General features: G+C 38.1%; 1 protein-coding gene and 1 non-coding gene across 6 annotated transcripts in view; one reads left to right on the top strand and one right to left on the bottom strand.

Moving 5' to 3' along the window:
- LOC134204958 (3-hydroxy-3-methylglutaryl-coenzyme A reductase) overlaps nt 1-26,806 on the bottom strand; it is a 164,954-nt gene that overhangs the window by 96,297 nt on the left and 41,851 nt on the right. Inside the window, exon 1 of one of the 5 annotated variants that reach the window (XM_062679780.1) lies at nt 22,518-22,589. The exons of the other annotated variants lie outside the window; for them this stretch is intronic. The gene's annotated coding sequence lies outside the window, so the exon portion shown is untranslated. Of the gene's footprint in view, nt 1-22,517; nt 22,590-26,806 lie in introns of those variants that run through there. 5 annotated transcript variants of the gene reach the window in all.
- On the top strand, nt 9,578-9,652 carry Trnaa-agc (transfer RNA alanine (anticodon AGC)). The gene has a single exon. It is a non-coding gene; the product is annotated as a tRNA-Ala (tRNA).

The raw sequence follows: 26,806 nt of genomic DNA, 5'->3' as shown, positions 1-26,806 counted from the left end.
TTTAATTTATTTGCTATCAGTCCTATATAAATCTCAGTAACCGGTTTACATATTTAAAAATAGGACTGAAAGCAGTCATATTGAAGTTTCAGCGACCAAATTGGAAAGTGTGTTGCTCTGAGTGTCGATTAGCGAAACCAAATGACCAACTTGATCAAACATAGTTTCAGGGCTGTTACAAACTAGCCGAATTCCAATCCGCGAAATCCGCGACAAACAAAAATATGGGTTCTTACTTATAATTACACGTTTTATAATTATAAAAAATTTCAATATTTTTGCTTTTAATCTATTGGCATATTCGTCAATAGAAAACAAAAAGAAAGAACATTAACTAATTTATGTAATATCTAAAACTGCATAGTTAACAACCGTAACGCTGGGTAGACACCTTTCCGTGGTGCGTTACGGAGTAAGATCTACCATGGTTATATTGCCAGCTACAGGCAAATCCTGACCCAACGAATACCTTCCTCATTATCCAAGTCCGTGGTACTTATGAGGGTGTCGCTAAGTCGGTGGCCTCTCGTTAAATAAGTACCACATCAACACTTCCAACCACTCTCTAGTTACGGTGAAGATGGGCGTGGCCAGGAGTAGTAATCCTCATGCTTTTGTTATTTTTGTTTAAGACTGGAATCAAGGACTCCACTCCCATTCTTGATTTCTGATATCATTCTAGATAAGGATCTCAAAAGTAAAACATGAGTATCACTAGTGTCCAATCTACGAATTACACCGTAACAATGCTAATGCTAATGCTAAAACTGCATAGTTAACGCTTTAACCATATCATGAGCCACAGAAAATATATGTGCAGCGTTGAACTATGCCCGAAAGTAATTCAATTTTTAATGTTGCCGGGAAATCCCCATTTGAATCGATGTTGTATCATTGCATTTCTTTATAAGTAAGTTTGCAGATGGCAGTCTGTTGTCATAGGTAAATACCAGTTAGATCAAGCGCTATATTTGAATTATACTTTTTAGTACGCTATATAGTATTCTTCTAATCTCTACTTGTAAAACGGGCTTGGACGCATCAATAATCCGTCAAGCTATTTATTGATCAGTCATTGCATTGTGTACTTCCACAAATCCGCCAGTTAGGAAATAATATAAGACCATTTTTTTTTAAAGCAAGCGATTCTCTACAGAACTCTGCAGAGGCCCGAGTAAAGCCTGACGAATCTGATTTAAAAGCACTCAGGCGAAATGAAACCAGAGGTGGACAGAAACGGTTCTAAGGCCTGTGAATTTTTAAGAACTTGGATAATATTCACGATTTGAAAAATTATGTCATTATCACTACGTATGAGATAATGGATGAGTATTGCTAAGCTTATACAACACGGCAGACTCGACACGTTGTTCGTTCACGGAAGAGCGTCAAGCGAAGATAACATGCACTAGACATCCCAGAAGAGGCCGTAGGCTTCATGGTAGGCCGCTTACACGATGGCGTTTTGCCATCTATAGTGAGCATTACAACGTCGAATGTCCTATCCATCGTAGGATTCGTTTGGAGTCTCAAGGCTAAAGTTCAGTCAGACAGTTTGCTGCAACTGAGTAATCACGAAAGAACTCTCAATGGATATAAGAACAGCGAGGAATTTTGAAGCAAAGGTAATGGAACAAAAACTAGCCTACCAAAAAGCTATTGGAATGCATAATAGAACAAAGGATGAATACTGAATGGTTTGAATGAGATGCCTGCAATAGTCATTGAGCATGGTACAAAACTAGACGCAACTGATGGTCAGGGCCGGGCAATTAAAAAAAAACTCTCGTTCAACCGACGATATTCGGATTTCTGAATATCGCCCCAACCATTGAAAGGCAATCTGATCCTTTCTCACAAAAAGAATGGTCGAACAATCCACACGGATTTTCTGTTTGGCAGCTAATATTGGCGAGAATGGTCTAAAGGTGGCATTTCCAACCTAGACATCAATCCTTCAGCTTCAGCAGCAAGTTAACATACAACCGGAGAACAGATAACCATATTAGCACCACCCTAAGAAAAAAAAAGCTATACAAAGCGGCAGGAGGCCCACAATTCCAGTCCTCAGGGAAAAGCCGGAGCCGTCGGACCCTATCATCGCAATTATTGTCTATTTTATTAGTGTTTTTGTGTTTTTTTCTACCAAATTTTATCCTTACAATCATTTTAATGTGGTAAATTTTAATTCAAATAACTGGCCCTTGGTTGACACGCAAGACGGTCCTTCTGGTCCGGCCTTCCTCTTAATTAAAATTGCTTACAATTCCTTACCTCATTGGCGTTGAACCTGAAATTATAAATTTCAAAACACCTAAATAAAGATAGCTTCGATCAGCTATCAGTTCCGTCCCGGCAGTCGCAGGTGTGAATATTACTGCGTTTGATCCAACTTTATCGTCGACCCTCTATGCAGTGCAAGTAATCATAATTGTAATTCCGCAATTAGCGGCACAAAAGTTCTAAGCAATAAAATAAATAGCTCTCGGCATTTCGGTAATCCAGAAATTCAATATGATCGATCTGACAATTCGACAGACTTTCTATGTGTCCACTTAAACCAACATCCATACGACTATTGAAAGATTATTCAAATACCATCGACGGGTTGCCTATTTTGCAAACGCCCACATAAATGACATGTTGAATTAATCCTAAAATTGAGGGAAATCGCGATTTTCGCGAGAGTGTAATTATAAATCCGCGATTTTCGCGACAATATTTGACGGACACGCGATTTTTGCGACTGGAAGGGTAAATCCGCGACAAATCCGCGAAATTCGCGAAATCTGCAACTGTTGTAACAGCCCTGTAGTTTCAACTCCAACACAAGGTCGAATATTTCCTCAAATAATGTTTTCGTTTTTCTCGCAGAACAAAATTTTTGTTCACTCCAAAAGCGAACTATTAAAATGGTGTATCTATGTCACATATCAGTTGACTATGCAGCGAGAAACTAACAGCGGAAAAAATCCCCGTCGAATGCAAACTGTTGTAAGCAAATCGGATAATGCTAAGTTCATAAAAGAGTGCTTTTCATTTTTTGTAGACTAGACACACATACAGACATTACCTAATTTTGAAGATCTGATATGAAACACTAAGGGTCTCCGAGCACAAAAGTTCTGCACCAGAGTGATCCTATCTATAGGTTCTACGTACACGTGTTTACAGTACGAAAAAGGCAAAATCACGGTGATGGAAAGGGTTACTGAGCTGAAGACTGATGCCCATGTCATTGATACTGCATATGGAAAATCTTTTTGGGCAGCACCCCCAAATCTCGGCCCGATCATTATTATTCAGCTGTATATCCAATCTAATCTCCTGAATGTTAGTGCGTGACAAAAATCTATAGACCTCTGGTGATATACAAATATCGAGGCATTTGACCAGTCAGCTACTCAATGAGCTAAAACGGGGAACACATTAGAGGTATTGCCGAAAAAGAACCTGTAGATTGCCAATAAAAAATACACATTTTTCTTTTTCTAGCCTTCTCGACAGCATGTTGCTTTGCCATCAACTTTTGAGCAGATAAAGGCTTGTTTAGCTAAATTGATAATTTAAGAAGTAAAACAATTCTGGTTTTTGTGTTGCTGATAGATAAAAAAATGAAGGAGAGAATACTAGCAGCCATAACGGCGCATGTCGTATAATGGATGCATGTCATATGATTTGGGTATATAAATCCTGTACTAACTATAGTATACGAGTTGGAAACACAATGTGGAGGAGAATCTCCTCTCGTGCATAGGGTGACCATATGATCAACTAAAGGAAGTCATGCACTTCTTTTCCAAAAAATATCGTTTCCTTGTAGAGCCCTACTTTGGGAAATGTTGAGAAAAAAATACTTTGTCGTAACTCGTAAGAGAAAAATTATAACAATAGAAATGCCCTTTACCTTGTTACTCATATAAACTCATATAAACGCATGTATGCATTGTACGACACAAGTTCAGTATCAAATACAGTCAGAATACATATATTTTTTGAGAATAAATTAAGTTGAAGGTTGGTTGAATATTCAAAACAAAACTTTGACAATTATTTATTACATATTTACTCCGACTAAGGCTGGAGTGGCCTGTGTAGTACAAATCTTCTTCCACCTGATCGATCCACCTTGCTCGCTTCGTACCTCGCCTGCTTATACCCGCTACCGACAACCATTTTCACCAGATATTGTCTGTCTTTCTGGCTACGTGTCCGACCCACCGCAGTCTTCCGATTATCGTGGTGTGAACGATGGATGGTTCTCCCAACAGAATTGCAAATCGTGGTTCATACCCTTCCTCCTTGTACGGTATTCCATCTGCACCGCGCCATAGATAGAACGCAACACTTTCCTCTCGAAAACTCCAAGTGTGCGTTGGTCCTCCACGAGTATTATCCAGGTCTCGGGTCCGTAAAGGACAACCGGTCTAATGAATGTCTTGTAGATAGTCAATGTGATACGGCGGTGAAATCTATTCGATCGAAGCGGTGTCCAAAGTACGTGCGATTTCCTGCCATGATGCGTCTCCGAATTTTTCTGCTGCTATCGTTATCGGAGATTACCAGTTAGTCAAGTTGACGAATTCTTCAACCTCCTTGATTTAGTCACCACCGATCCGCTTAGCTTCCCTTTTCAATCTGATATAGACTTCCTCCATCTTCTCAAAGTTATGTGCTATAATATCAATGTCGTCGGCGAAACCAAGTAACTGGACGGACTTCGTGAAAATCGTATCAATCCTTGCCCTTCGTATTACTCCCGATCCATCGTCGCCTTGACCAACCGTATCAGTTTCATAAAAGTATCATCGTGTTGGCCTCATGACAAAAATGACTTAGAAACCACGCAGTTAAGAAATGTGGAAGTGCTGAATAAACACTAAGCTGCGAGGCGGCAATGTCCCTGTAGGGCATGTAATGCCAATGAAGAAGAATATATAGCCTTTTTGGTATACGAAAAAGGCAAAAAGCGCAACAAATGGTACTAGTTTAGTAATTTTTTCCATGAACTGTCGTTGATAGTTTGAAGAAAACTTTTTCAGTTATTTATTATTCTTCTCGCTACTATTAAAACTGCTACTATTAAAACTGAAATAGTAAAATTATTTGAGAACTTGTCCTTCGTTAAATATTTTCATCTAATACAAGTAAATTTATCTTATTCTAACTTTTATTCAATTAGGCCATATAATATTTATAATATTTTTAGCAGTCTCACTATTCAGCACATTTATTTTTTGCCAGTCATTCATTATTATATTTTTCGAATAAATCATTGAACAGAACTTCCTATGTTTTGAAATAACATTTCACACCTGGTGTATAAATACAAATGATTTACTAAAAATTGCATTGTCATCCTCCGGTAGACCTTTTATTGCATGATTTAGCAGAAATCAGCTCCGATATTGACAAATAGCAGCAGTAAACCTTGAAATATTAACGTCTATGCACAGGGTGTGATACACGCAATAAAAGAACCATACGTAGAGGAAGGCAGACTAATTCGGGCGCAGTTCGAACACGATGCATCAGATATTTTTTTCAGTAATTTTATGAACACGATATGTAGTAATGTGGATTTGTTATACCGGTCCATGGGCCTTCTTTTGACTTTAAAACTTCGAGCTTTATTTCAATTAATTTTTTAAACAAATGATTATATTAGTGCTGTCCAATGAGCAGCTCGAAGCAGCTCGAAGTTGTTCACGCCCTGCTCGTCCTTTTTTGTCAACAGATGGACATGAGAAGGGTGGGAAAAACTTTGAGCAACTTCGAGCTGCTCTTAGGACAGCACTATTATGTCAAAAAATATACATCTAACCGAAGATTGGATCCAGCAAAAAATGAAGAAGAAAAACTCTTACTTAACGCTCTGCATATCCGCACGACATGTAGCATATTTTTAGAGCCTATAACCTATAACAAGAATGATTAGATTTAGAGGGAATTATTCCATGGTAAATTCCTTTGAAAAAGCTCTAAAGACAGGGGCACCAGTGCTGATGATGCATTTAGCGTGGTTTACAAAGCTGTGCGAAAAAAATCATTGTCCCCAAACGGCAAATAAACGAGAACGATGCGTTGTATCACAGCTTGTCGATGAGGTTTGCTTCTTTGTTTCTGTTTTTGCTTTTCTTTCAAGTTTCGATAAGTTTGTTTACGTAGCTTGTAACGATTGTGTGAGATTTATGCCTCTCTTTTATCGTCTTTATCTTTTTCATCTTATTCTTCTATAGCTCTACATTTTTCGCGCGAATCATTTGTAATCCAATTTAATGTGGGATCAACAGAGTTAGTTTAGTGTAGCAAAGATTTTTTTGTCTTTATTAAAGAGATTTTCAGCCCGAGGCTGGCTCATCTCTTGATATAGCAAAGAATCTGATTATAGGACAATTTACCAAGACTCGTTGGCGTTCAGATAAATTTTGGTAGGATTCGCTACCGTTTATGAGGTTTTAGCTTTTTTAGATTTGTGGCTTAGATTATGTTTCCAGTCTGGTAGTCCTCTAGTCAGATTTTTCGTCACTAGTTGGCTTAAATATTTTTCATGAATCGATTCTCCGATTCATGAAAAATTTTGCACTGCCTTTTTGGATAAGGTTGTGTTACGATTTGTTTTATTTTGATCGAACAATTGTTGATATTCGATTGAGTCTGAGTCATATGTGGTCGGGGTTCAGCCAAAACGCACTAAGCGCCAACGAAAAATTACCCAAACTTTCGTTTAACTTTAACAGATTTAATTGATCGCAAATCGTATTGGATATCCCTCAATCCAATAAATGAGGATATCCTATTGCAAATGTACGCTTGAATTGATATGAAACGATTTCCGTTGTCCTTGTACGAACAAACATCACAAGTCAGTCAAAAAGCCGCTTTGTGCGTTTTGGCTGAACCCCGACCATGTGTTAGGTTGCGTCAGTTTTGTTTGTTGATTATGTGTCTGGATTCAAGTAGAAAGCCTTAAAGTAGGCAATAAAATGCTAAGTAGTGACAGACACAGACATCGAATACGATAGGTATCCTACGCAAAAGCTCAGCTATGAATAGAGCAAACTAATTGCTGTAGACAAAACACACAATACGCAACAACAGTGTTGTCCTACACTCAATGCAAAAATTCTTCTCTTTGATTTAACTCCATCTAAACGATTTTATAGTTTTAACTAAGTTCAACTAATAGAGGGAAAAACGGATAGGTCAAATTTAGGATTGACCACTTGATCCCGGAGTTATTCCGGGTTGTACTGGTGGTAGTTTTTTATTGGTAAGTATGTCTGACTGCGTCTTTAGTCTAGGCTGTTAAAATACCTAATACTGCGATTGGTCAACTCTAGGATGTATATCGGACTAGTTCGATATAGTTTTCTCTCTATGCAGTGATTCTTACAAGCTGGTGATTGATATTTTTCACAAGTTTGCAAATGTGTTGCTTCGTTGCACATGTTGGAAGAAGCAGTCGGGCTTGTGGTTGGTCCGTACAGTGCATTGTAATTTTCAGTAAAAACATTCATCAGTGTCACTACATCACTGTGTATTCCAAAAGAATTCTCTTTTCTTGCTTCAACGTAAGAAATGACAAGGTCTTTTGCCAGCGACTCGATGTAGCTTCTCTTCGATATCGAAACTGAAGGACTGGCCCATTTGAATACGAATTAATCTTGAACCGCAATATCCATACCGTTCTCAAAGACTGCTTTCGACCACCGTGTAGCGTGTATTTGTGACCTGGTCCGTTACATCAACTCCTCCTTTATAATTGTTATACTCTTCCCCGACAGCGAGCAACTGTAATAAAAGTTTTTATAGTACCGCGTCGTGAAAAAATACATTGATGCATTTAACAATTAATTCATACGATTTGGGAAGATCATACCTGCTGGGGATCCGAGCCTTCATCTTCAATCGGCGTGTTGCTTGGATGGCACCAGCATTTGATATGTTGACAGCATTAAAACATGTTTCAATTCTTTCGGGATCTATGATGTCATAATTAACTCTCCATTGTAGACTTGGAGGCACAACCCTTCTTTCCTCTCCCAGTTTTGCAACGCTGTTTGAAAGACATCTAGAATTTCCCGTTTGTTTGTGCGGAGCTGGGTAGGTTTCTGGAAACCTATTCTTTGCAAAGGGAATTCGAGCCGATACAGGGTCTATGAGCTGAAGGACTACTCTTCGCCCTTGGCCCACTCCAGCTATATTGTTTACCTACCCGTTGACTTTACCTACCCGTTGACCCGTATAAATATCAAAATATGAGAAGTAAGTATCGGACAATCCAAAACTTATAATTCCGTAAAGATCTGGTTTACCCTTGCTGAAAACGCGAAATACTACTCTTCCTTTGAAGCTCACAATGCGTTCATCAACTGACAAATTATTGTCAGGCAAACATCAGTCGTGGATTTTTTTTGAAATATTTCGATTATTGGGCTAATTGCCGCCAGTCAGTGGACTTGGTGTATGTTGCAGACTGCTGTCCAACTTTTCGAGGCGTCCTCCGAGACACCGAATCATCAAATCCGATGAATCGAGCAATACTATTATACCGTTTCAAGGACATAACGGCTCGAAAAAATCCAGTGCCATAAACGGGACAAGGCTTTCAAACTAGTATGGTTAGCACCCACCAAACCAGCGTTTATTGAGTATGATAGTTGAGCCAATAGTTCTTCAACCGTACCTGGTTTAAAAGTACAATGTTATGAAAACTCATATGTGAATACATATGTACATTATGTGGAAGTTAGTGATTTGAAAAATTAACCAATGAGCTCGAGACTCCCAAATTGGAAGCCTTAGTCCTTCATAGCTTAGTTGGTTGAAGCACCAGGCTTGGCTACTGTAGGGTCGTGGGTTCGAGTCCCATCGAAGGGAAAGTGATTACCTCTAATACATTATTCAAATCACTAACTTCCACATAATGTACATATTCACATATGAGTTTTCATAACATTGTAAATTAACGTCCAAGTCGGGTGGTTTAATTCCCGGAAATAGGCAATTAACTTTGATTGAACTGAACCTGAGTTGCGTGCTCTTGCCTACGCAATGCGGTCGGGTCTGAGCTTGACGACCGACTGGCAAATAGCTTACACAACCTCACTTGATCAGTACAGTTTCTGATGAAGAATGTGTACAGCCGCCAGACATTCTAAATACTCACGCTCCTCTAATGTGGACGTGTACTATACACATGTGGAAGTATTGGCTTGAGAAATGGATTGCGAGTGAATTGACTATGCGTGAAATTTGGGAATCTCGAGCTCGTTCAGTAGCCGCTAGGTTGCGAAGGCCGACGGAGGTCCTTCCTAGCGTACTGTAGGGTCATGGGTTCGAGTCCCATCGAAGGGAAAGTGGTTACCTCCAATACATTTTCCAAATCAATATCTTCCACATATAACGTACATATTCGCATATGAGTTTTCATAACAGCATAACTGATGTTTTTTCTATCTTTATGGGGGAGACTTTCAGCAAAATCCTGGTTCGTCCTAAAAAAGGTAATTCTCTGTACTGAAAATTACTTATAATAGTTCAGTAGCCGCTAGGTTGCGAAGGCCGACGGAGGTCCTTCGTAGCTTAGTTGGTTAAAGCACCAGTCTAGCGTACTGAGGGTCATGGGTTCGAGTCCCATCGAAGGGAAAGTGGTTACCTCCAATACATTTTTCAAATCAATATCTTCCACATAATGTACATATTCACATATGAGTTTTCACAACATTGTAAATTAATGTCCAAGTCGGGTGGTTTAATCCCCGAATATAGGCAATTCACTTTGATTGTACTTATAAAAGTTAACCTATCGGAACGGAAGTAGTGAAGAATGTATGCCATTATTTACTATTTACTTCAAATTTGTAGTAATCTTAAGCTATTTCTTTACAATCATAACCAATCAATTTTAGAGAACAACATGTTGATTTTTCATAGTTCAATACATACTGATTGAGAAAAACCCGTTTTGGTATCTTTATCTAATTTACAATACAATAAACTGTACTACACTAATTGCAATACAAGGAGAATCAGCTCATTAGTACAATAATTGGGTACAACCTGGTGCCACAACTTATAATTTCTCAAGCCCACACCTACACCAGCTAATAATACGTCATTTGACATCAATCAATCGGCGATTGCTTTTGTGGAAATGTGCCGGTTTTATGCAAATCGTTGCACCATAATACTACACATACTGACTCCCAAACGATCCAAATAGCAGCAACAAATATATTTTATCGGTTACAAGGTCTATAAAGCGCCCGCAACAGTCCGCCCCGGTACCGGTAAGGTACCTAAAATACAGCGTGGAGAAATGTAGTCCAAACAAAACTCCTGCGATCCGATTGCGTCGTCGTGGTCGTGGTATTCGTCGACGCCGCTCGCCGCTACTCGCTGTGTCGATCGATAGCTAGTCGACAGCAGCGGTACTAGCCAGAGTTCCACAGTGGCGCCCAACCAATGTGACAAAACGAGAAATACACTTTATCCAGCTTTTCGCGCATGGTTAATGGTGGTTTTCATGGGTTCGAAAATGCACATAATAGCTGCAATTTTGACAATGAATTGGTTAAGGTTTCACACACCATTTATTGTATTCCACGACGAAGAAAAATTGAAATTTCATACCTTGGTCACGTGTAAAAAAAGACTTTTTTACACGCGGCCAAGGTATGACATTACATTTTTTTTAAGTATAACGAAGTATGCATTATTTGAAGGACAAAACCCCGTTGTGCAACAATCCTGCATGAGAAGGGCTCGAACTGTGCCTCGATGAGGCCAATGACTTTCGCCGGGACTTCCTTGCGTCTCAGGGCGTCCAACATATTTTTGTGTTTGACACGATCAAAAGTTTTTTCGTAGTCAATAAAAAAAATCGTTGATCTGTACCAGAATGATACGGAGCACCGCCAAACAACAATCAGAAGTTAGAAATTAAGAGTAGCCATAGTCAGCGCGGACGAACAAAAATTGATGATCTCATATAAAATAATACAAACACTATCCTTAAATTAAGAATTGGCATTGTTATTTATCGCCCATTTACTTTGAACTATCAAACTGTGAACCATTGGGGAAGGGAAAATAAGACTAAACCACTGTTCATACGCTGTTAAGTATATCATAAGTATGTATACCTTATGGGAGAATGGTAAAAATCACCCCAATTCCCCAATCGATTATACTAAATTTCTGAGCAAATATTTTTATTACAAATTAATATTAGTTATTCATTATCGAGTTCAAACAACTCATATAATTGTGTCATTTAGTGCCACCTTTTATGCATTTCACACAAGTTCTTTTTACGCATTTTAAATGCATTATGCGGTGGAAAGTAGTGAAAACCTAGTTATTCTAAGTAGGAGATCATTGTGATATGTGACTGGTTTTGTACATTTTGTCTATACGATGGAATTGTTCAGAATTGTCTCAAACATCGATAAAACATAAGGGTGGTATATTGGACCATCCTCTCTTACATATGCATTACCAGAAAGAGGCGAAGAGCATTTTCTTTGCCTGTTGAAAAACGCAAAACACGTGTTTTTGTTATGCACCATGCAGTGCAGAATGTTTGTAAGCAATTTTGACATTGAGATAAAATCTGGATTCTTGAAATGGAATTAATTTCGATTCAGAGTGGCTTTGATTGGGAAGTAAAATAATTCACGTTAGGCTACGATGGGAGTATACCGTTCCAAAAATAGGTATTTTCCTGTTTAATATGTCGAGTTCGTAATAAATTAGCTTGAAAGGGGCTCTAACTGTAATTAGGCTGATACAAATATTGATCAAATTATGTCTTTTGATTATTTTTTTCAAATAAAAAATGTCAAGTTAACCTTTAGCTCTATTGTGATTCTTTGGAGATATTATAGAGCGGTTGTAATTTTTTTTTGTTATTCTGATACAAAGGTAAAGCACACCCGGTTGATGAAGTCACCATTTAATGTTTGGTTTTCTCCAATTTCCCAGGAAAAGTATGCATTTCCTCAAGTAGCGGAGAACAAGAGCAAACAGTCTATTTTTAGCACAAAACGGGAAATTTCCCATCGCTTCCGTCTGATTGTAGTGTGGTGTAGCAATTTTTCGCGAGCAGTGATTAGTAAGGTGCGCGCGAATTTCACAGAACAACGCAATAGCTTGTTTACTTTCCCGTTCAAGTATTGTTTGTTTGTGTTACATGGATTGATTAATTTGAGAGCCGCCAATACAGCGCGATGCAACTGGAAAAGTTAAACCCTTTCTCGAAATCGAAAATAAAACATCCAATGTTTACCGAGTTTGTCAATTGATGCATCATTCTGTCGCTGAATCTTGAAAGCACATAAATAAGGCATTTATCAATCAGACTTTTATTTATTGAATAATCAATCTAGAACAAATACGGATATCTTTAACATTGTGTCAATTTCTTTCTTAATAGTTTTAGTTCGTTTTTTATTAGTTCTGGCTGATCCCTTCTCTTATTAGCGATTTATCACCACAGTGGACTGCAGCTTCAATTTTGAAAAATGTTCATGTTTTTACAATAATCCAAGATAAAAACTTCAAAAGTCGAGTCAAGTACGAGACACTGAAGACGGCCTTACTGTTGAGGTCGAAATACGTATCTGTCAAGATACAATTAAGTGGTGGAATTCAATGGGATTGTATAAACTCGTCTTATGACAGGTGAAAACATTCCACTAAAAAGCTCAACATAATTTTCTTATCTTCAAAAGAATTTCTTCTGGATATTCAGGAAAAATCCAGAAAAGAAATTTCCTGTAAAAACTTTGACATTACTTCATACAATCCTGATAAAGTGCTGCCATTCCGAATGATTTTTGAACAATTCTCTCTGAAAAATTTTGCTACAAATTGTTAATGAAAAAAAAAACAAAACATCTCCAGTGTAAATTCCGAAAAAAAATTCCTTGAAACTCGGAAAAAAAAATCCATGTGAATTCTGTCTGAAAGTTCAAAACAGTCCCGTGGGAAATACATATAAATTTCGGTGGAATTTTTTTTTCGTATTTTCATATTTTTTTACATTCTAATGAATTTCTTCGATAAGTTCTTCCGAATCTTCACCAGAAATTCTTCTTCATTTCGAAAAAAGAAGTTTTTCGAACATTTTAAGGAGTACACTTCAAAATGTTCAGTCTCCAGTTAGCCTTGCGAGCAAATTCTCGTTCCTGTCTAGGATGTTTTCGGGTGGGAAACATTCTCGACACCCTAGGTATAGTGTATCCATTGTACTTGCTACACAAGTTATATAATCGTGCAATGGCTGGTATATTAAAACATTCAATTTATAACTGAGGAAATGCTAATAGAATATACTAAGTTGAAAAGTAGACCAACTTCCAGTTGGCATGTGAAACCATAGAAGAAGAAGAAGACTTCTAAATTTTTCACGAAAAAATCTTCTGAATTTCCAAGAGATATTAAACAGCCAATGCCACATGAAACACTTTGATATTTCCGTTGATTTTTTGTTTTTGGATTTTTTTTTCAAATTTGGAATTTTGAAATGAACATTTTCCGGAATACTTTTTTACGCTCTTTGTAAATTCTATCACATTTTTTCAAATTTCCAAGTATTTTTTTATTCGAGGCATTAATTAAAATTTCCACGGAAGAGTCTATGGATTATCTTCAAAAAATTCTTTGGATTTTCAAAGAAAAATTCTTTAGAATTCTCAAGGTCTATGTTTTTTTAACTTGCACCAAGATTTTTCTTCCAAAATTTCATCGGGAATTAATTCTTCATCGAGAAGTCATTTTGATTTCTTTGTAGGTTCAGCTAAACATTGCTTTAAATCTTTACCATGCAAAGATGCACAGGAAATAATTTAGAAATTTTTAAGAATTTTCACTGTAAATTACCTAACTCATCAGAAATTTTTTTAAATTTTGATTTAATTTTTTAAGGAATTCGTACTGGATATGCTTTAAAAGTACAACATTTACAAGTACAACAAAAGTACATTTTTCCCTTATTTCCACTAGTAAAAACATCGGAAATTCCTCGGGAAATTCATTATTGGTGTTTCAGATGAACTTTTTTTCCATTTTCTACTGGAAAATCTTAGAAATTTCCATCGGCAATATTTTGGCATATTCCGAATAATTTCTTTTGATAAATGAAAAAAAAATCCATTGGAAATTTAGAAGAATTTCCTTTGAAGATTCATTAAAGTGGCCCAGGATTTTGAAAAAAAAATCTTTAAAGATTCTGTAAAAAAAGTAAGCTGATTTTTTTTCTAATTTATACTGGAAATTCTTCGGAATTTGATGTTTATTGGAATTTTCATCGTAAATATGCATTCGGATCCTACTACGGATTCCTCTAGTTCTTCAAAATTTCTACCGAACATTTTTCGGAACTCTTCCACAGAATTTCGGAAAAAATGTCGTTGAAATTCTAAAGATTTTTCCGAGGAGACTCTGAAGAATTTCTTGTCAATATTCCGAAGGGTTTCCCTTGCAACTCCAGAATAATTATGCTTGAAAATTCAGAAGATCTTGGAATTTAAAATTAATCCAAGCAATAAATGTAGGCAATAATTCAGTTTTTATGATATTGAACAATTAGGATAATTGATCGAAAAATTTAATAACGCACCTAAATGTTCTAAATGCACAAAATTCTAGTAGTGCGTATGAAAAAGGTTAGCTTGAAAAGAAGCTTGCATTTAAAAAATCAACATGAAATTCTGAATAATAATAATGCTTTCTAAATTCAAAAAAGGGTCTTAGAACTAAGGAGATTCCTGCGATATGAAAAAAGTGGCAGTGTTCCAGAAATTTTTTTAAAATATTTGAAACAATCTAGGTTAAAAAATAGTGTTATAATAACGATTGAAATTGGATTCCAAAACAAATCTCAACCCTTTCAGGACGGATGGGTCATATATGCCCAGCGTTTTGGATTGTCTACAAAATCACAAAAGAGAGCTAGGCCACCATTTCCTCGAGCAAAATTGTTCATCTAGATATTAGCTTTATAGAAAAAATATGGGAGCTCAAATTTGACTGACCCTGAAAACTCAAATATCCGAAACCTTGGGAAGATTTCGATTCTAAGAGCATGCAAATGAAGTTGAAATGTTTGAATCATTCTGAACAGTTAGATAAGATGGGTCATCCTGAACGTTAAGCCAGTGATTAATATTCAGAAATACAAGATGCTCAAGGTACTCCAAAACGTTCTCAAGTTCAGCCCACGATATCTACCAGATCAATCAAGACATTTGCAATGTCCTCATCATCGGTATATACCCGATCCGATGCAATAAGCATATGATCCTATTTCCCATTAACATGAGATCCAAGAGACAAGGTACTTAAAATTTATCTTAAGTCAACATCAATTTGCACAATGACAATGAGGTTTGCAAACTTTTTTTATAGGGCCTTAGAAGCACTTCCAGGACGTTTTGTATAACCTAAAAAGTCTGTAGTACCACATATAAATAATAATTGAAGTCATATCAACCCAATGAACCTACTGGGATATTATATACATTTATATACATATATACATTTTCATAAGTTGGTTAATTGGATAAATCGAATGATCTGAACTCCAAAATAATAATTGTTGTAATACATTCATTCCTCTATGAGTCGCATATGAAAGAACCATTGACTGAAGCATATTCGAGATGTGGAATATAAGTTCCTTGGAAAACTATTCGAAAGAACCATCAGAGTAACCGAGAAAATATTTTTAGTATGGGATCTGCCAAAAGACCACGATAAACCATATGGGGGAGGGGGTTGAAAATCTTCAAAAATATGACCACGTGGTTTCTGGATGGCCCCTAACTGGTAAAAAGATTTGTTTTCTTTCATCCATTGGAATATTTTCATTGGCAATTTTGTTAAGCGTTGATTTTAAGCCATTTCGAATAAGGTAGTTGGTTGTCGGCACCCAAAAAAAAAACACTCAAAATGAAAAACTATGAAGTGGGAGCGTTATGGCTGTAAAGATCAAGATTTATTGTGTCAATAGCAATGAAATGTATTACATTTAAGTACATTATACACATTATATCAAGATTTTAAAAATCTTTAGTTTTGCTAACAATTTGGCTTATAGCCTGAAATTAGGCAATAAACTGATGATTTCCCTTGATAATCACCGGGGTGCCGACAACCGAAATAAGTAACCATTTTGAAAAGTGGAAATATTAGTTAAACTGCGACCGCTACGGTGGCATTCATTTATGAATCACAAAATATAGTTAAATTGCTTTGTAAATACGTAATGCGCTCACCTTTCGATCGTTTAATTTCGGTTTATAACACTAAGCAAATTAGCATTAGCATTGAGCAATTCGCACAAATTCGTAGGTGGTACAAGCCAAGACTATTGTACGAGAGTAGCATCACCTTCATCCGTTACCACAGATAATGATTTGGGACTAATCACTACCTCTTAGATGGAAGCAATACACTCTCCAATAGTCGAGATCTGTCCTGGCCACGTCCTTGCGAATGCTGAGGAAGGGGAAGGATGGTTAGTTGGACACCTACTGCAGAAAAGTTACGACGGGATGCCGACAACCGACCAGTGCCGGCAACTGACCACTTTCCCCTACATTGGCAGCGGATTTTACTGTTTCAAAATAATATATTCATTCAAACGTATCCGTAAAGCTACTGTGATGTACAATAAACTATTTTCTTATCTTCCTTGGACGTCCTAGGCCATCCAAACTATCGTTGAGTTCAGGACTTGAAATCTACAGCTGCAAAAAAGCTGTTTTTCGTTTATTTAAGTATTCAACCGTGTTCATTACATCTTGTAGAAGGTGATAAAAGCACCGCAAGGTAGTTCTGAGATATGCTGGGTTATCCAAACTATTCTTGAGTTCAGGACTTGGTTCAGACGTACAGCTGCTTAGAAGCTTTTTTCGGTACTGAAAGCTTCGATATGCACTATATTATATCCGTTACATCTCCTTAGGGATCAACAGATATCGTAAGATCGTTTTGGGATATTCTGCGTTATCCAAACTGTCCTTGAGTCCGGAACTTGAGATCTACAGCTGCAAGAAAATCGTTTTTCAGTACTCAAAGTTTTTTATATCTTTATTAACGAGACTTACAGCCCTAGGCTGGCTCATCTCGGACATACTCAAAGCTTCAATATTCATTACACACATTACATTACACATCCCGGGGCGAAAAGTAAGATAGTTCTGCTACATTCTGGGCGATCTAAATTGTTCTTGAGTTCGGGACTTGAGATCTACAGTTGTGCATTCAATTATATCCATTACAATTCCATGAAGTCAACGAATATCAGTTTATATAGATAGTTTTAAGATATTCTGGGCAATCCAAACTGTCCTTGAATTTGGAACTTGAGATCTACAGTTGCAAAAACATCGTTTTTCAGTACTCGAAGCTTTAATGTACATTCAATTATATCCATTACACCTCTCGGGAGACAAACGGATATCGTAAGATAGTTTTAAGATATTCTGGGCAAGCCAAACTGTCCTTGAGTCTGATATTTACAGCTGCTTAGCTTCAATGTGAATTCAAGCTCAAAGCTTCAATGTGAATTCAATTATATCCATTACACCTTCTGGGAGGCCTACGGTTATTTTTATACCTTTTTACCTTCAGCCCTAGGCTGGCTCACCTCAGACCTACGGATATTGTAAGATATTTTGAGATATTCTGAGTCATCCAAACTATCCTTGATTTCGATGCTTGAAATCTACAGCTACGAAAGTAACTCTTTCGTCACTCAAAGTTTCCTTATGCAGTACAGCTCCTGGATGATCAATATACATTAGACTATAGCTGATTTGGAGACTGAGTAGGCGTTTTTTTTTTTACTAAAATGCAAAAGAAACAGTCGTCACACAAACAGCTAAAAAATATTTTCTCAAAGTCATTTTTTTTAACGAAATTGTTTTTGTAAACAAGTGCTTCTCACGTCACTGGATATAAGCAGCGAACACTCTTCTTTCATTAAATGATGCTGGATTGCGCGGGTGGGCACAAATAAGCCCACCAGCGACGTGAGAAGCTCTCCTTTACAATAACAGTTTCGCACTTTTGAAATGTTGGTGCCGATATATTGGAGCTTTGAATGACGGAAACCCCAAGTAACCATTAGCACTATATTTCGCTATATGAGCAAGTATAAAGCATGTTTGCACCGTGACTGCGTCATAGTCGCACGTACGGATTACGGTTACCTGAAAAATCTACTGCTGTGGCATTAGATCACAAGTTCTGGACTCAAGGACGGCTTTGATGACCCAAGATATCCCAAAACCATCTTACTATGTCCCTCGATCTTCAAGAATGCATTATATATATGGTTAAACACATATACAAGCATGAAGCCACGAAAAAAGCTAGAGTTGTGAATGAAGATCGCATGTTCTGAAGTCAAAGAGAGTCTGGATGACCCAGGATATCCCAAACCACCTAACCATGACTCCTGATCGTCAAAACTATATAATGGATGTAGATGAATACATGGGGCCCTCCTTAGCCGTGCGGTACGACGCGCGGCTACATAGCAAGACCATGCTGAGGTTGGCTGGGTTCGATTCCCGGTGCCGGTCTAGACTATTTTCGGTTTGATAATTGTCTCGACTTCCCTGGGCATAAAAGTATCATCATGTTAGCCTCATGATATACGAATGCAGAAATGGTAACTAGGCTTAGAAACTTCGCAGTTAATAACTGTGAAAATGCTGAATGAACACCAAGCTGCGAGGCAGCAATGTCCCAGTGGGGGATGTAATGTTATTGCAGGGCTGGTAGCGGTCAATGCTGCTCAAAATAGTGACTTTAGTGACCAACACTGGCGAAAAAAGGGACCAAATAGTGACTTTCAGCTGCAGAAAAAGTGACCAAATAGTGACTTTGAATTTCATTTGCAAATGACAAAAATTGACTTTATATGAAGTTAATAAGGCTATTCTAACGATACTAATAATTTTCAAATAATTTTTAATTATGTCTTCCTCTACTATCTTTTGGCAAAAAATTCAGCAAAAATTATGGATTGCCAAAACATTATTCATCAGATCCGACGAAAAGAAAATTGTGTGCTTATTTAGTGGAATGTCACTTGTAATGGATTATTTAGTATACATATTTCGACCTTAACAGTAATGACGGTAATGACGTCTTTAGTCTCTGAAGTCGAGTCAAATATGGGACACTGATCAATGTTTACAAAGTGATGGAATTAAATGGAATAGTTCGTCTTATGACAAATAAAATCTGATGAGTTTGGTTTATATTATTCTTTTTATTATTATTTTTGTATTTTCGCCCCTTTCACCTTCACCACTGGAAAACACAATTTGAGTCATACAAAATAAGGTGCAATAATGTTTAATATGGGTTCGAACTTGAGCATGAGCATGAGCATGATTGACCGCCCACGGTTGCTACTCCGTTATTGCCAGGTCAGCTGTAATTACACAGAGAACCAACAGATGAAGTTTGGGACTAACATCATCTTCAATGTGTAAGAACTGGTGACCCAAAAATAAGCAATACCAGCGCCGGCCGTGTCCGAATGCAGGTCAAATGAGGAATAGGTAGGAAATTGTTGACGTGATACTCGCTTTGATAGAAGCCGACGAGTCATCTGCACTTCCACGAGAAATCACTGGGATGTTGGATATATGGGGTAGGGAGTGTGGCAGGGTTCGTTTTGGTAAACGGTTTGCCGTGTATAGCGTGTAGTGTGATCTAAAATAAAATCAATCGACCGAACGTTCAGTATTTTTATTATATCGACCGCAACTACACTTTCAATTTCTGATGAATTTACTCTCCCGCACAATGCAGAACATTTCGGTGACCGGCCGATCGTTTTGCTTTCCGCACAAAGCAAAACTTAATTTCGACGACCGGCCGATCGCTCTGCTTACTGGAGAATCACGATTACGAATTACGATTACTTTACTCACCCACACAATGCAGAACAAAATTTCCGGCACGAATGCGAGTGGTATTGGGGCGAAAAATACCGTGCGTCTCCACCGAACTGGAGGAAGTTCGAAAGAAACGTTTTGAGAAACGCGCACTCGTCGTCTACGGTCGCCGTTGGATGATCGGTTCGATGGGTCACCAGATGCGGCCCACCGCCACCCAATTTTTGAGCGGGCTGGACACGGGAAAATCTTTTATCCTCGTTTTTAATACGCGCGTTCAACCGTCCGAAAAAATCGCATCCTATCAGCTGAAACTGGTGGCGTCCCCGCTGAATGACGTCACGGGGCCCAGCGCACTGATACCGGGAGAGGGGGCGTAGCACCGACTGCCGAAGGAACGCAAGAACACGCACCGAAAACAACCGTCACAGCAGTTGTCGAAATCAGGGGTGGAACACTAGTTATCCGACACACTCGTCGGGAGATGACAATTCAGAAGCACTACACTCGTCTTATGCAGGGTATAGGTTTTGGTAATAATACATTAAGAAGGAAGAACCGGAACGTGCTCACCATTTTTGTAGGTCCATCCGCTATTTTTCATCATAAAGGACCTCAGAGGCAGCCCTGCCAAACATCCGCAAAATAAGCACCAGCACTGAGCAATAATCCCACGACCAACATGCTGTGCTTTTCCATCTTCCCTTCTTCACTCCGCATGGTCAAACCAGCTGATATTTTTAAAGGAAAACACTGGACACACAAATGTTGTCAAGAAACACGACCACTCGCGATACCATGCCTCTCCATAGTTCTCCATTAAACCAACTTAAAAAAAAAACAGAATTATAGTTAACTTTTGGGAGTTATCGGCAGCCAAAACGAAAAAATCACGCTGTGAAAACTTTTGACGTCCGTTCGTCGCGCGCCGCACACTTCGTTTAATATGGGTTCGAACTCCCAAAACAGAAAATCTTCACTTGAGTGTGAAAATGGTTTTTTTTAATATAATAAAAAAAATTAATTTTTTTTTATTTAAATTTAATTTTTAATAATAACTCACAAAGTTCATAAATATGAAACCCAAGAATCGTCTCGGAACCTTAAGAATTTGTTCAGAATTCCAAAAAGCCTAAGCAAGAATTTACAATGTTGTGAAAACTCATATGTGAATATGTACGTTATGTGGAAGATATTGATTTGGAAAATGTATTGGAGGTAACCACATTCCCTTCGATGGGACTCGAACCCATGACTCTACAATACGCTAGACTGGTGCTTTAACCAACTAAGCTATGAAGGACCTCCGTCTGCCTTCGTAACCTAGCGGCTATTGAACGATCTCGAGATTCCCAAATTGGACGCATAGTCAAATCACTCGCAATCCATTTCTCAAGCCAACACTTCTACATGTGTATAATACACGTTCATATTAGAGGAGCGTGAGTATTTAGAATGTCTAGCGGCTGTACACATTCTCCATCAGACTGTACTAATCAAGTGAGGCTGTGTAAGCTATTTGCCAGTCGGTCGTCAAGCTCAGACCCGACCGCATTGCGTAGGCAAGAGCACGCAACTCAGGTTCAGTTCAATCAAAGTTAATTGCCTATTTCCGGGGATTAAACCACCCGACTTGGACATTAATTTACAATGTTGTGAAAACTCATATGTGAATATGTACGTTATGTGGAAGATATTGATTTGGAAAATGTATTGGAGGTAACTAAACAAGAAGTTCGAGCTACCAACCGATGAATCAAACTCAAAATCAAAAAATCCAACTATTCTCGATGGAATTTACAAAGTTTATCCAGTTTCGAATGTCTAAATTATCACCAGAATAGATCTTGGAAATTTTTTAAGTTTTTTTTCGGTGCAGATGTCGAGAGACCATTCATTGGCTCCTTACGGAAAAAATATTTAAAAAAAAACTTTCTATGAGGGATCCCTTACGTAAAAAATGTTCCACTTCCAAAGTACTTTGCAGTATCAAGCAGTGATTCAAATTTTTCCATTCTGTTTAAAAAAAATCTTATGTTTCAAAATACATAAAAATAGATGTTTTTGTAAGTAAAACATATATGTTATAAAATTGGAACAAGCTATCGATCACTAATGTTTTCCCCGAAACAACAGGGAATGCATCTAAACTTGTGTAGTATTAAGATGAAATAAGGTTTCATAAGGATCATAAGGATAAGGTTTGATAAGGTTTCAAATTTTTCAACACTTTTTTTCAGTCCGCGACGATGTTCTTGGTGAAACCAAGTCGATAGTTCTAAAATAGTTGAAAATAGTGACTTTTTCCGAGAAAAAATGACTTTAGTGACTTGAGGTCGAAAAAAGAGACTTTTTAGTGACTGACCCGAAAAAAGTGACCAAGTCACTAAAAAGTGACTCGCTACCAGGCCTGATATTGAGAAGAAGATATTCTAAAATACTCCTTACTCTGGGCTGAAAGTCTCTACAAAAATATTTAAAAAAATCCTTTAATTTTTAATTGGATACACATATTTCCAAGAGCTATTTTCTACCTTTCTAATGTCTGTGCGTACATGGTCGAGAGCTACTTGAAGCGATACATACCTAAAACAGCTTCTTGGCGGATAGAAAAATAACCAAGACATAACAGCAGCGAATCTTTTTACAATATTACCTGAAAAATACAAGAAAAAAAATCTTATTAGTTTAGATGTTTGATTCAAGGAGAGCAGCAAGTCTAAACATTTGTTTCTGTTTCAAACCAGTCTACATTTCTGTTCAAAACCAGTATACGTTTATAGTTTAAAACAAGTTTTCATTATACCGTAAGCCGAATATATTTCAGCACTTACCACGAATTCATGCGGAATTTTATTGGAAATTTTGGAGGTTAGGTTTTATGGCAGAGGTTCGTCTTGGTTAACGGGTTATCAATGTTATAATTAAGCAATTGATAATAGGAGAGAACAGTGCAAAAGACACCCACGACGGGGCAAAATGACCTCACTAATATTGTGTAGGATAGGTATTTCTGAGCGAATGTTCATTTTACAATTGAACATTAGTTATTCATTATTGAGCAAATTTAGTAAAATCCCTTCATTCTCACTCAAATTTTAAGATTTGCGATTATTTCACCTCACCGTAAGATTTTCATTCAATCCATTGACAAAACAAACAACCATGCGTTCACCATTGTTTCACATACAATTGAGTAATTTAACTACCGACAAATTTTACATCACCATTCGGGCGTTTTGCCAACAAAGTCACGAAAGCCTTGTTGTTTTGTAATATTGTAAAGATTGTCCTTGTTACTGATAAGCGGTATTGAATAACTACAGCGCCACCTAGAAGTAAAAAAGTGGATGGCGATCTCATACCTATATTTTGTCGATTTTTCCATATAAACTTCATGCTCTTTGAGCGCCCACTTAGACTTGACGGATCTGGCTCAAACTTTTACAGTAGTTTCTGGGAGCAAAGCACTTTACTTTCAGGGGTTCTTGAAAAAATATTTTGGTTTTATTAATTCTTGTCTCATTTTTAAGGGCCACAACTCACCGTGCCTCATTTCTCACACCCAATACTAACTTCCGCGAAAAAAAATTAGAGCTAGCTACATGCAACTTCAATAATAATCGATAATCGATATTTTAACACCATGCCATACGAATGTACCTATACGGCAAATTGAGTTTTCAACTACAAATTGCAACGCGTTGTGAACTCCTCACATTACAAATTAGCACTCCTTTGCTGGTGGAAAAACGGGCTTGAAAATGAGCTACCCACCAATTCCAAGCCCCGGTTTACAATGCATTCTTCTGCCTGCAGTCAGTAATGTCAGTGCTGCAAGCTAATTTCAACAGTTGCATGTTCTTTGTTTACTCTTTCCAATGATTTATGTAATTTTTTTAGCCACACTCAAACGATTTCAATTTGGCAACACAACACCTGCACATAGTTGTACTCATCAAATGGGTCGAAAATGTATTTAGACGTTTGGATGATTCTCTCGTTATTATCAATTGAACGACCAATGTACGAAGTACTTTATCGTAGAGCTTAGTAACGCTTCACGGTTATAGTGAGAAGGTTTTTGAATTGATTAAAACCGGATAATTTTACTGGTAGAAAATTTGGATTGATTAGTTTTACCTTCACCTTCGCATTGGCTCGATATGGCTGACGGCCGGCGCCGACGCGAATTGTCACTCTCCCATACCTATATAAACCTACGCTTCTAGGTCCCGTCTAGGTGACCGTGATTGTGGTCATCGTTAGCGAATAGTGGATCTATGATACGAACATAAATCGAAAGAAAATATCGCATCAACGTATTTTCCGCCGTAGAGAAATCCGGTTGTAAGGAATCTATTGTGAAGTCAGGGTCATGTTTGGTCGTGTTTGGAACTAGGTAGGATTTGGCAGTTTATGCATTAAGATATGCGATTTGCATATCTTAAACACTGATGATTTGGTTTCTGGTCAGGGATTAATTAGATTGTAAACACTTCTAGTTTAGCGTGTTTGAGTATGTATTTGAATGCACATTATGTTTCGCTAATCATATTTACCCCCCAGTTAGCCTTGCGAGCAAAGTCGTAGGATTGCCAATCCAGAGATGATGAGTTCGATTCTCGATCCGGACTAGAATTATATTGAAGATATGGTATTGCTATGAATTACACTAGTTGAAAACACGAGAGAATCATCAAACAATCTACTGACCCTTGTGAAATACTCTAGAAAATCAAATTATGTCTAAACCAAACAGGTTGATGCATGGTTAGTGTCTGATTCTGACTGCTCCCCTTATTACCTAAGCTGCAGCGGATGGTAGTTAGGCGGAATGGTGTTCGCTCGGATAGGCTGTGGCCCTCCAGTGGATATTATACTAGTCAACTATCCACTTCCGACCTTCCGACTCGGCCGGCAGAAAATGCGTGCAACCGCCGGGTTAGCGAATACGGCATGCCGGTCTGAGCGAGCTGCTCATCATCTGAAATTCCAACAAGTTCCAAATAGAACCAAAATGAGTGTTACTGAACGATATGCTGATATCTGCGAAATGTATCACAAAGTAAGAATCAGATATCGACAGGCACCTCGATTTCTTTATAGACCCTCGGGTTGATCGCGATCTTGCTCAAGCCCAAGATGAGTGGGATGAGCCCATCTCAGCAGAAATACTTGGACAATGGCAAAGGTAGGTTCAGCAATCTGTCTATGCTGAGTCAAAATCGAATCCCTCGTTGCTATTTTCACGGATACGTTGGAAAAAAAATGGTGACGTTGCAGCTTCACGAGTTCGTGGACGCGAGAGATCGATCAGCCACTGTACATAACTTGCCTCTAGAGCCAAAGTGATTACGTTGAAGCTTTGGTTTTGTTCTTGGACCATACTTCCTCTTTCAACTCGGAGAATTGATGGCCACAACATTAGGCATAAGCGAGCAGTACCGAAGAAAAACTTTGTATGTAAATGTAATAGGTTCTCCAAATGATGCTTGTTGTGACCATGCACCAGTTGAAGCTAGAAGACTCTGTTTCAGGGGATACGGCCTTGTGGCAGATTTCATAAGCGGACGAATATATCGAAGAAATTTAACAGAGATAGCTCTATCGCCAACAATCACTGTTTTTAACCCTTTTAGGAAGGATGGGTGATACATGGTCAGCGTTTTGGATTGACTGTGTAAAATCACAGAAGAGAGATAGGTCACCAATTTCTTCAGCAAAATTGTTCAGTTGGCTTTTCAGGAAAAATATCAGGGGTCAAGTTTGACTATACTCTGAAGACCCAGATATCCGAAACCTTGGGAAGATTTCGCTTCTGAAAGCATGCAAATAAATCTGGCATGTGTGAATCCTATATCACATTGTTTGATAGTTCTGAATACTCAGATAAGTTGAGCCATTCTGAACGCTATGCCTGTGATGAGTTCAGCTAACGGTATCTACCGGACCAACAAGGGTTATGGCAATGTCCTTATCGCCGGTATAAACCCAATCCGGTTCAATAGGCATATACGCATCATGCAAACGGAATTTTCGTGAAAACGAGATGCTCAAGGTACTCCAAAAAGTTCTGGAGTTCAGTCCACGGTATCTACCAGATCCATCGAGGCTTTGGCTAATGTCCTCATCGTCGGTATGCACCCAATCTGGGTCAACAAGCAAAGCATATACGCATCATGCAAATTCAATTTTCTTGAATAAGGGATGCTCAAGGTACTCCAAAACGTTCTGGAGTTCAGTTCACGGTTTGTTTGGTTTATTGGACTATAGGCTGTAAGCCCGTTACCCTGCTTAAATATTATACACAAAATTAACGTTACACATACAGTTGTCCTCTTAAATATGATCTTAACTTATTATGAATCACTTCTGTTGTCATAGTTGTGGAAATAACATCCTGTAGTCTGTTGAAATCGTTCATGAACCTACTAGTTGGCTCATGCTGCGTGTAGTTCCTCGATCTGAATGGAAGATCAAAGACTCTCCGACGACGAACAGTAACCGGACTAGTGTTGAAGTGAAGCCGGTTGCAAAGATACGGACTGCTGATCCGTCCTCTCAAGATGTTGCAGAAAAACACTATGTCAGCGATCTTGTGCCTGCTATTGATGGTGTCGAAATCAACCAAATAGCAGAGATCTTCATACTCCGGTAATTGTTCTCTCCATCCAAGATTTCTCACAGCAAATTTCAAAAACTTCCGGTAGCCGAAACCGGTAGGGGAAACCGCCAAATGTTGAACGGCTAAAATTCTTGCCTATTGTTGAACGCCCATAAGAAATGCACGTGCGTTCAACAACAGGCGAAGAAATAAGCCGTTCAACATTTGGCGAATTACCCTATATATTGTTAGGATTGCGTGAGGATCG

Source organism: Armigeres subalbatus, chromosome 1 (genome assembly GCF_024139115.2).
Source record: "Armigeres subalbatus isolate Guangzhou_Male chromosome 1, GZ_Asu_2, whole genome shotgun sequence".
Lineage (NCBI taxonomy): Eukaryota > Metazoa > Arthropoda > Insecta > Diptera > Culicidae > Armigeres > Armigeres subalbatus.
Note: the sequence above shows the minus strand (reverse complement) of the source record. Positions and strands in the feature narration are given on the sequence as shown.